The 12925-nt window shown below is 32.8% G+C and overlaps 1 protein-coding gene across 2 annotated transcripts in view; it reads right to left on the bottom strand.

Annotated features, from left to right (window-relative positions):
• Positions 1-11446, bottom strand: part of LOC117107249 (protein piccolo-like) — a 63298-nt gene extending 51852 nt beyond the window's left edge. For both annotated transcript variants that reach the window (XM_033248871.1, XM_033248872.1), the window contains exon 1: positions 11065-11446. The gene's annotated coding sequence lies outside the window, so the exon portion shown is untranslated. The remainder of the gene's footprint in view (positions 1-11064) is intronic.
• Positions 11447-12925: the final 1479 nt, after the last annotated feature.

Genomic DNA, 12925 nt, shown 5'->3' on the forward strand with positions numbered 1-12925 from the left:
TAGTATGAACATTGTATAAATCCCTATTTTGATGTTTTCTTGCCTTGTTTTATTTATATTTTACATTCCTTTTTGTAATTTTCTGTTTACTTTTGTGGAATGGATTTTCTTCTTTTCCATAGTTTATTATTGCCTTTGTTAGGTATAGATTACAGTACTTTTATTTTATTAATTTGTTGATTTTGGCATACAGTACTGTTTAATAATTATATTTTGTATCTATTTTATTTAATTTCTGCATTTAACTTTTGCTTTTTATGATGTACCTTTATGTGTAATTTGTTAATTGTAAATAAGGTATCTCATGGCCATAATGAAAAACAGCATGTATTTGTTGATTTGTGCTTCGTGAATAAATAAAGTTTTACTACTACTACTACTACTCACTAATATTTAGAAAGGAGGCTGTCACACTAGGATTTCCTGAAAAAATTTATTCCTGCAATATATTTTCCGATTTTTGAGGAAGTATTTTACAAAAGAGAAAATAATATTTTTTTTTCCCTTTTCAGCTAATTTTTGCCGCATGAAATTTATTAAATTCCATTCTAGCGGAACTCCCTGTTGGGACCATCCGATCCCATGAACCCCCTTGCTAACAGCAGTGTTAAAGCTGGTAGGGTTAATGACCAGTAAATAGACAATACTCCTGGTTTCACAACAATTGTTTTACTATACATGGCAATATAATAGCATGTGTGAATCAGACGTCACTTACACAGCAGGAAACCAAAATTACCGCACATTTCCTCGCAATAAGAACTTTCTATGAATTCCTGTTCTATTTATCAATGTCTAATAAACCACAGGACTGTAGCATCCATGTCTGACTTGTAGTTTAATTGAGAAATTTTGATTAATTCTTCACTCGTAATTGCTATCAAAAATCAATATAAACGTCATCAATTTGAAACACAACTAAACAATTTCTCCGCCCATCCTTCCAGGTTTCCCTGTCAGTCAAGTTAGTATTTAAAATAACTATCACCTCATTACCCTTGTTAACCCCTTCACTATCACCTCATTACCCTTGTTAACCCCTTCACTATCACCTCATTTCCCCTGCTGGCCCCATAGCGCACCCCTGCTTCCTACTCCTCATCCTACTACTGTACTGTACAATCCTTGGTATTTTTACTTATCACTGTTATCATCATCATCATCATCATCATCATGGTTATCATTATCTTCATCATCATCATAGTCATCATCATTGACAGCACCACCACCATCACTAGCACGACATCAACATCATAAAAAAGAGGCCAGTTTAAATACATTCATCAAAACCATTATAAATATCATCATCATTTATCACCTATATTAATTCTCATCGCTATTAACATCATCCTCAAAAACATCATTAGCACTTTATTTATCTACATCATTAAAATCATTAATTATCATCATTATTTGTTACCCATATTTATAATCATTGCTGTCATCATTGTTAAATCAACAACATAATCATCCTCATTCTCCTCCTTCACCTCATTAACATAATCCTATAATCCTCATTATTGCCACCCACTACAATCACCATTATTTCCATCAATATTACCATCAATCCCAACCATCAATAAAACCCTTTTCATTTCAACTATAAACACAGTCTACAAAGAAATATACTATTGTTTAACATACTCGCGATCTATATGAACTACTGAACTCTTGCATAAAAACCGTAAGGCATGGAATTAAAACTTACCCACGCACACCAATAAAAAAATGTAAATACAAAACCTTGCATGCTTCACTGAAACTGAAGAACAAGTATTTTATTTGACTGGTATACTAGTACTACATGTACTATCAGTCAAAAAGACAGAAAAATACCTACAAAATTTAAATAAAATTTTGGAATAGCTCATTTAAAATGATCAAATAAACTTAGTTTCCAATGGGAAAAAGATTGAAAAAAAAAAGTTTTCACTGATTTTTATTACACTTTTTACCTCATGACTGATAGTACATCTATTCTATTTTTACATATCATTATTATTATTATTATTTTATGTTATAATCTATAGGAAAATGGAAATGTTCAATTGATACAAAAGTAAATAAATTGTACATCTTTTCCATCTGCAACTTTAGATCCTGTGTACAGCCGACTTAGTATGCTTATTTGACATTTTCCCGGATAATGCTTCGGCATTCTGCCAGGAAATGCCTTGGAATAAAAATATGGCAGACGTTTACTACAAATAGCAAACTTTAAAGTAAAAGTACCGTATGAGTATTCTTATTCGCAGGCACTATGATGCCTTCATTATATTAGTTCTTATTTAATTCCAGCATTTTTTGTGTGCAGCAAAAAGTGCTATGCACTTTTTATTCTGTGTAGCAATTCCAAAATTGTGCATAGCATTTTTTTCTGCGGTAATAATGAATAAAGCGAAGTTTTTCGTATTGTGGTGCCAAATTATGGAAGAGTCTTGAAAGTGCAGTTCAAAATGCAACATTTGTTTATTCATTTAAACAGTTAATTAAATTTGTTTATGTTTACTTTTATAAAAATTGTTTTGTAAATGATGTTAATCTTTTTAGTATTTCATCAATATCACGGCCTTGTAGAAGAACACCTTCGTAAACAAAGCCTTTATTATTATTGTTTATAAGAAAATAAATGACATTTTCTATAAGATAATCCTAGTGATACATCTTTATATTTCAACTCTAAAAGTAATTTAAATAAAACACTGGCTCATCTTCACTGTCTCATCTGATAGTGACACGTTGACAGCCATTGAGTCTGACTCTGGATGTAAACTGCCAACTGGCATTAGTAGTTAGTTAAAAGTTTTATTTAAAAATCTGGAGATTTACCAAAAAATCTGGAGGTTTGCAGAATTAACTAAAAGATGATGAAAGATAATAAAAAAGACACTAACTGTTTGCTACCCTCAACTGCATGCCTGCGTGGTGCCCACGAATTCGGTCATTGGTGGCAACATTCGAATCGAAAATGGCTGCTTGTTTATTGCGTCGCTAAGCGAGCAAGCGGTGAATGCATTGAGTAGTAATGACCAAATCAATCAAATTTATGCATAAATCAAAGTGTTTTGCGGGGGACCTGAGAAATCGGGTGAAAATTACATTCGGTCAGGAGAACTGGAGATTTTCTTGGGCTTTAGCTTTGGGCTTTTATTTGTTAATATGTAACCACAGAAAATTGGTATTTAACTGGAGATGGTGTTTAGTTGGAGAGGTGTTTAAATAGAGGGAGACCTTCATAAATATATAGAAATTAGTTCATGCAAGGCACAGGCCTAGCATTATTATATGGTATAATGATAATACTGTACTGAGAGAATAACATTTTTCTATTCTTATACTATGGGAAGTAAGATGGTATTGGACTAAATTTGAATTACATAAACAAGTTGGAACCTACTTATATGTATAACATTGATCGACTAGCACATTTTTGGGATTGATTAAGGAGGATTATAACCTTTAATGCAAAGACTACTAAATTTTGGGACTTTTTTGCTACTGTTGGTAGAAATGAATAGGGTAGACACTCCCATCAGACAGAGGCATAGACTATTCCATTCAAGATCTATTTGCTTTTCTGTATTTCCATTATGCAAATTATTGACATCATCATGTTACTGATACTGTATTAGATATGGTTCAGTAAATTATTATAGTTGTTGTTGATGGCTAAATATCTAGCACATAAAATTGAAATGAAATTTGATTTAACCATGGCAGTTTTCCTTTTATTAGCTCCTAGAATTAATAGGTTTTAGCTAAATTACAGTTTATAATCTTTTATTTTATTCCTTCAGGTCCATTACTGATAAAGACTATGAGCCCAATCACACTTATTAGGCCGGCCTAGGGTCGGCCCAGTTCACAGTTATTTTTTAAGTCGGCCCAGGGCCACCTTAGGAACGTTCACACTTCTCCTTTGGGCCGGGTCGATGAATTGCTGGACAGGAAGTTCGAGGCGATCGCACTACATGATGGTGGAACGTTAAATCACAACCTAGCATAGACACATGAAATTCGCGCGAAACATGAACCTAATTTCAAATATTGTCCTTATACTTTTTTGATTTTTTAAGCATGATTATGGCGACGATAATTATTTTAATAACCAAGGCCCATAATTAGCACAGCTCGACTTTACTCTGTGCAAAACCAGACTCGCGATTTCAAAATCGGAAGTCCATACCTGTATATTGTAAACTGTATAGGCCTATGTAAGACTGAAGGTTGCTGTCAATGTTTGGACACAGATTGTGATTAAGTAGCATCGAGATCTATTTATTTGGCAATAATAATTATTTTCATATTAGATTCATTCACAAACAATTTTTGACACTTTTTAGAACCAGCTTCGCTCATAACAATAACAAACAATTATTTTTTTCAGTCCTCGGGGTCACGTGAGTATAGCTTCACGAACGTCGACACAAAACGCATGTGGTTGGTGAGGATGACGTTCACAGAAAGAATACTAACGCTATTGAGTGTTATGATTTTAGAATATAAACTTGTGAAATTAATGTGTGCTATACAAAAAACGGGGTTTCTTGAGCTTGTAATAGGCCTATATATTTTTTCTCTACTGGAATTCAACTGTAGAAAAGAAAGTCGAAGCGTCAAGTTACATGAATAGACCAAGGAAAAGAAGAGTTGAATGAGGAGAGTGGAAGCGCCAAATTCTCTGACGAGGGGTCCAAGTTCCTTGACAGATGGTTCACATACCACAGCCCCACCGCGGTTTGGAGAAATATTAAAAATAGGCAATGGGCTACATGCTCGGAAATGGCAATTTCAGATTGTAAAAGTGCTTTTTCAAAGCAGTGTTCCCAAACACATTTATTTGCTTCTTCTCCACCAGAGGGTCCAGGGTTCCTCTGTCCTCAATAGGCAATGGGCTACATGCTCGGAAATGGCAATTTCAGATTGTAAAAGTGCTTTTTCAAAGCAGTGTTCCCCAACACATTTCTTTGCTTCTTCTCCACCAGAGGGTCCAGAACAGCTCTGGCCTCCCCTAGAACCTGCTGGTTCCGTTACTGAATGAGGTAGGAAAAGGAAATGTATAGATTTTCAAAGAGTGAGAGAGAAAGGTTAATAACAAGAAAAATATTGGAAAAAGAGGAAAAAGACAACAGCCATGATAAGATGGATTATCTAGAATTCAGAGGGAAGGAGATATAAATGTGGAAACGAATTATAATTGGGAGGTAGATAAAGGAGTGTAAGGCAAAAAGGTAATTTTGAATGACATGTAGAAATAATGTAGAAATAACAGGAAGGGGCAAATGAAAACTTGAGTTCAAATGATACATATATACTATATAATAGTTTCCCGATCAGCATAAAAATCCCTAAAAACTAGCCGACGAATAATTCAATAAAAGCCATGGTAGTACAGTAGAACCCCTATTAAATCTGGACAAATTCAGGGTTTACGAAAGGCGTCCATTAAATAGGGATGAGCATTATTGTACATATTTTGTAAATTTCATATTTCACAGTGCAATTTATTTTCATGTAACAATGGATGTATTAAAGTATATTCTGATATTGCAGATTTTGATTATTTCGATTCAGATTCTTTTATTCATTGTCACATTCATGATATTCAATTTCCAGGGGATACATTCATTCAAAGACACAGACATGAAACTCTGTTTTGCTTATTTCTGAAAGCATCAATTTACTTACCATATGTGCCACTGTATAACAGCATACCAGTATATTTTTATGAATATGGGTGAAAGTAATAAAAATGGATATTAATTTATTTTAAATATTACGCTATTAATCATATTAATGAGAAATGATTGCTATCTTGCAAACAATTTGACATATGTTTTTGCAATAAAAGGCTTATGTCTAGTTGCCTACATAGGTCTAAATCATCCTCGCCCTAGGTCATAAGATCGCATGTTTTGTGTAACAAAAGCATTAACTGGTATTAGTAAAAGCATGGTAGCCGGTTAACTCCATATGTCAAAGCTAAACCCCTGTAAAAAAATCCATACAGGATATGTAGGGTATATAGTGAACATCAAATTTATCAAATTTGTATGCATGCCAATACGATAGCTCAAAAGTCCTTTCCAACCAGGTGCATTATCAACTCCAAACCTCAATCACCGATGAGGTGTTGTAACTTTGATTTACACACTCCTCCTAGTAACCATTAATATATTTTCACACCTACCAAATCTCACGCATTTTGTGTCTACCTCACACTTTCATGCTTAAGGACAAAAATCTCACACATAAATGTATTAATTGCCTATATTGAACTGTGACCTATGTAGCTCTCTTCTTACTAAACATTCTTCATCTACACAGAATATCTCAAGTATACCAACTAGCTATACTAACACTGTGAACATGTTATATAAAGTGCTGTCGGATAAGATCAAAAACATGTACACACCGCCAGCTGCCACGCACATGAAGACCTGAAATGCATGTATTCTGAAGAAAAAAATGCAGATTCTAAACAGATTTTTAGTTGCAAAATACCCTAAAAATGTCCAAGAATACATATCTGGACATCTGAGAAAAAACAAAACCAGGGGGTGGAGTTTCCAAAGTCTCACCCTTGCACATTTGTTGAACTTGGAATCTCTGTATTTTACTAAAATTAATATATAGCACTATATTGCTCCACATTGGTATCATGTTCAGTACATTTAACAGCCACATACAAATGTGTACAGAGAACCACATATCCTAGGAATTTTGAAGACTTAAGTTGACCACACACTACACCGAAGGTCATCAGCCGACCTGATTTCATAGGGAGCACAATGCGATGTGCATAAAAAATTGGGTCTATTGGCGATTCTCTAAGTCTGTCAGTGCCACGGACAATCAGCAGATGGTGTTGCACCGTCAAGCGCTCGCACGTTTTTCTACTGAACATTGAGATATAAACGGTTCTCTTATCTCTGGTTGGTCATGGATTAACAACAAAGGTACTATGTTGCAAACTACATTTCGATTCCATGTCAAACAGTTTCTGTGTGTAATGTCCTACATACAGTTCAGCCTGGTTCACGTCTAGATATACCCGTCTTGAAACATGATACGATAATCCCCTAATTGCGTTCGATGCCAAGTAAGAGCCAGATAAACAGCCAGCCAGTTTCAGGCCATCGACGTCACACGGTGGAAAATAATAAAATAATAAATAACGAATTATTTTAATCACTAGCTAGCATTCTTCCATTTAACAAAATATTGTTTTAATTTTCATTAAAACGTTTGTATACTTTATGGACCTTTCTGTCCTGTTTTGTAGTTTTTAGATTGCTCAATTGTGTTGTTTACATGCACTTTGCGAAAAATCTAGCTTCGCGGTGTCAAATAAGTTGCTGACTTCCACGCACTTTTTTATTTCGTCATCGTAAACATGTGCGCTCATTTTAACAACTGGCGTTGGTGGTAGTTTGTTGAAACTGAATTAATAGCGACTATTATAGCAAAAATTGAAAAGATTGAATTGTCAATAAATAAATACAACAAATCTGATTTTATTATTAAGAAAAATACACATTATCACTTTGAAAAACGTACGCAATCGGACTTTTTAACGTTATTACTTGGTCGACGATGCAAAGGGCAAAGGTCACTGGTAATATCGACTATTCGTAAAATGGACGTTTGCTGGGTTTTTACTTAAATATTACAAATAATTTCTGAAAACCAGACTAATGAGGCTACTTCGATGCTGTTGTTAGCATTGTTGGAGTACGTTGTTGCCAGCCAGAAGATGATAATGGTGGTACAATAACAATGCTGGCTTAGATGCCTACGTTACGCAATCGTGTCCTTGTAATACGAGCCGACTTTACCGTTAAGCAAGTTAATTTACTGTTATTCTAGTAAAGTTAAGTCACTTTATCTAGCTATAAATGAGTGGTTCACGTCGAACTTTTAACTAGTTAAGTGGATGTATATCTAGATAAAAGTTCGACGTGAACCAGGCTTACATGACAACACTTGCGATTTACTTTGGCGACTGATAAGAACCTATTAGATCTATGTATGGTAAATCACAGTTCCATAGCAACTTTGATCTTTCAGGATTTCTGTGGGTTGTTATCTTAATAAGCACTCTTATCAAAACTAATCTTTATGCCTCTTGAGATATTCTACTTGAACAAACTGTACATATGTTGCTAACCCAACAATCCCACAATAAAACAATGATCAAAGAATTTTCTATAATAAAACAATGATTTGTACAATTTAATAATGAACAAGAAAAATAACATATTCTCATAATATCTAATATAAATAAATGAGATTGCATCCAGGGCCCTATGAGCAAAACAAATGAATACTGCAATGCAATAACAAAAATTTCCAACAGAGAAACCCAGGCAAAGTTCCAAAAAATATATACATCAATTAAAATAACTGAAATTCATACATTTAATTTTGATAACTAGCTGAAGAAATTTTAATTTTATGCCTACAAAAACCTGCGATCATACAAAATTTAAATATGAATATAATAGAGGGTGTGCTTGCATCTACATAGTATCAGATGACTATTTCGTACACTTTATCGAAATATTATTTCCAAATATAGTTAGAATGAATTCCAATCATATATTAAATTATTTTCGCATAGGTCTCAATTTCACTGGATTTGGCATGCAACCAGTGAAATGTCTAGGCTTGCCTAGGGCTAGCCTCTAGCTGGCTAAACCTAAAGTATAGCCAATGATACAGTTGTACATGCCAACTGCCCCCAAATTTCTATGAACATTGATTTTCATGATTAAAGCTGATTCATAGAATTTGTAGAAAATATACTATGAAAATTTGTGAGTCAAAACATCAATTTTTAGCCTCTTGTTTAGAATGGCTATTTTTGTTGACTTGCTTATGGCTCTCTAAAGTACTTTTAGTTAAAAAGTTTTTTCTGTGAAGTTGTTTTTGACACTAAATAGTGATTGCTAATTACCATGACCTTAATGAATTGATTAATTTATAGAATAAGAATGTGCTATTTATCATATTTGCAATGACTGTACTTCTATACACTTTACATTAACAAAAGGGAATATAAAAACAAGTTTGGTCTTGTACAAATTGGAGGAGTTTTATTTTCAATATATGGATATAAGAATAAAGAATATTACACAATTAACAGATTATTGGTAATAAAAAAATTGCACAGAATTTGACAATGTAAATAGAGTTACCATTCCTCAAACCATTCTATAATTTGACTCAGTTCACTGTTGAGAACCCTGTCTCATTTTGTTTGTGTCATTAACTTTGCTATTTTGAATAAGACAAACATAAAATGAAATGAAATACTGATCACTGCCTAACTACATGGTTAGCAGTGCACTTCTCTAATCTATCGTCTGTTTTGTATTGTGAATAGTAGTATCAACAGTCTTTATTATAAAACAATAAAATAACATGGGCTACATATATTTGTTTTTAAAACTTCCTTTAAACATCCAGCCTTTTCAGGAATGTTTTTTGTACAAGACAAGATGTTGCCATTAAAATGTAAATAGAAATAATGAGCGAGATATTTACAAACAAAATCACTTTATTCTACACACACTAAAATAAGCAAAATTTAAAGTTTTTTAAATATCTGGATATTAACATAATGTTTAGAAAAAAATTATACCATCAGGATTAGAACCAAGTCCTATCAACAATGTAATGTAATGTAGTTTGATTTAGCACTTTATACCATTCTCAAAGCGCTCAAGTGGGGATCAATAACTTTCTTCTCCCCAAGGGTCTGTCTCTTCATGACTGAGCTGCCCGGTAAACCAGTACCAGCTATCTCTCGTCTGTCCACAACAGGGGGGATGTATGAACCAGTACACTGGGGTAACCCCCTACTTGTCTCAGAAGATGTACTGGGTTCTTTAAAGTGCACATGAGCCAAATTGTGTACACTGGGCCTACGGTTTATAGTACTTATACGAGAAGACTTTTTCCACTACCAGAACCCTAGAATACCATTCAAACCAGCGCCAATATTATGGCTGTATGTTGCGCCTTAACTGCTCGCCCATTTAAATTGACTCGACTACAATTCTGTTGTTCTACCAACTGAGTTACAGAGATATTTGGAGCCTCTAAATTTACAAATGAATTTTAAGGCCCTACATAATCAAATATATCTAAACAAATAAAATCCTAAGACCCACATCCACGGATTGGAATATTCAATCCTTCATAGGTATGCTATAAAAAGCAATTAATAAATTTATTAATGGCAAAGCTAATTAAATACTCATATACTGTATAATAAATCTATTAATAGATAATTGTTTGCATACTATTTAAGTGAATAATAACGAATGGGAAATACAGCATCTGTTGATACTCTATGCAAAGTTACGTCATGAAACATATTACTCCCAGTAACTTAATTTTTTATGCATAATAATAACGCTAACAAAACAGCAATAAAATAATGAGTCAATTAAACCAATGTACCAGTACTCTACCATATTTTACTATGTACATAAATTTGTTAACAATATGTTTAAGAAAAACATGTACATACCACTCTGCCGAAAAATTATACAGTAGTAATAGCATAAATCTTGATCGATACTATCCTAAAACTGGTCAGCATTCTTTTTTTAATTTAAATTCCTTTTACAGATAGAAACAGATCTCTTAAACTTCACTAAAGACTAGGTTAGTTAAGTTATTGATGTCTGACTGGGCTGCCTGTACCCACGAAAAAATATGCTAAAACAAATAGGCTATATTCCACTAGAATTAAAATTACACAACTAAATCTAAAGCTAGATTGTTTTCCAATAGAAATATAAATATCCATTGAAAAAAAATATAATTCTAAAGTTGACTTTATAAGTGAATTTTTAAAATGCTACCCTATATAGGCCATCACCTGCTAACCTTCAACACACATGTACTATAATGAACGAAGAGTCTCAAAAAATAACAATAACATCCAAAAATACAAAGCATTAAATTCAGAATCAGAGACTAAACATCCAGAGAACTTAATTCCTCAGGATTCAAGGACCAACTAAACAAATAAACATCAACATTTGTTACCTTTGCAGTAGTGCTTGAAAATGTTACATTCCTTTGAGTTCTGTGAAACGATCCTTCCGAGAAGCTTGTCATACAAGCCTATTGAACAGTCAGAACAGATGCCAAATACGTGGAAAAGAGCAAGCGGTAGCCAATGTGATCAAACACAACCCAGCTCTTGATTAAGCTATCATATTACACAGCGGTTGACCTTTTCATGGAATTCTAACAGGAAGGACAAGCGAGACGTCTGCCTGTGAAGACTAAACTGTTTTGTAAATCTCACACAACCATTTGAATATAATGGGGAGCTGATGAAATAATTGGTTCAGTTTGTGAGCTTTTTTTTTAAAATTTTGCAAAAAAAAAAAGAAGCAATGTTAGACAAAGCTAAATAAGAACGGAACTTGGATTTTAGCAACGATGCATAAACCAAATGCCCTGACCTTGGTTCTAGAGTTCACTGGTGGGATAAATACACTTCCTGGCCAAAGACAATGCAATTTCAACTGCAACAGAACAATGATCACTGTTTTAACACATGAAGGCAGTTCAGCATTATAGAATCGGACAAACGCTAAAGATGAAGAGCTAGATTTAAGCCTCAATATTAATTGCATATAAATGAGGGTTTATTAAGTGGAGTTAACCAAATAAAATGGTGCTCATTTTATATACATAAATTAAATTCCAACACAACTCCAATATGTAAAGGTTTGGTGTATTGAATGATAGCATAATTTGCATAAACCATAGCGCATCATTTGAATTACAATACAATTTTCAATCACATATGAAATTGATCTTTATGTAACACAACAGCGACTGGGTCAACAGTACACCAAGGTCAACAGGTTTTAAAAGCTCTACAGTACAGTACATACCAGTATTTTGTAGGAGTTTAATTGAATTTGAGTATAATATCATTTTTTTATTACTCTACCATCCATGGTAATATGGAACCATTGTTAGTAGGGAAAGTACACCATGGAACTATATTATAAAAAAATATTACATCTTCATGGTTATATACATTTATTATAGTGAAAAATCATTTTTGTTGACAGAAACTTTTTTTTTTATGTGACAAAAAACAATTGGTGATGTAGCTTCCAAATGATAATTTTGTATATTTTATACCAAAATAATAAAACAATAATGGTTGACTTTATAAAGCACATAATATGGAGGCCCCTATGTGCTGAACATAAACATGAAAAAAAAAAAAAGAAACGGTTATTATCAATGTTATTTATAGTTTAAGATGGAGTTATTTTAATTTTCATTTCATTTCAATTAATTATTTCAATATATATATATAAATATATGATAAACAAAAACAATAGGAAAAAAGGATTTTGTCTCTGCAAGCACAATGCCCATCGACAATTATTTCAAATAAAAACTAAATAACATTTTTGGCCTGTGTGTCTGTAACATAAAATGAACATTTTTAAAAAACAAAAACCAAAGGAGTCCTCTATTATTCATAGCACTCACTTGCATTTTTATATTTTTCAATTAATTTTTATTTAGCAAACCATTTTTCTAAATAAGAAAACAAAAGATTTATTTATTATGTGCTTTGGAGTTAACCTGAGCATGGGATTCCATGTTCATTTTTGGAAAAAAAAATTGAAAATAAAAAAAGACATTTTTTCCACTTTTCTCCAGCAATATTTAGAAAATAAACTTTGTTAAACATGGTAAAAAGTCTCACCTAAATCATATGCAAAGTTATCATTAACTATCTGTTCAAAAACTTTAATTATATTTTGTGATTTTTTGCTTTTTTATGCAATTCTGTTTTGATTATCTTAATATCTTATATATTTCTAAACAATTTTCAAAAAAGAAAATCAATCAAATTATTTGAAAAAAA

The sequence above is a fragment of the Anneissia japonica genome, unplaced genomic scaffold, assembly GCF_011630105.1.
Source record: "Anneissia japonica isolate Jap-2015-1 unplaced genomic scaffold, ASM1163010v1 scaffold211_len1577895_cov191, whole genome shotgun sequence".
Taxonomy (NCBI): domain Eukaryota; kingdom Metazoa; phylum Echinodermata; class Crinoidea; order Comatulida; family Comatulidae; genus Anneissia; species Anneissia japonica.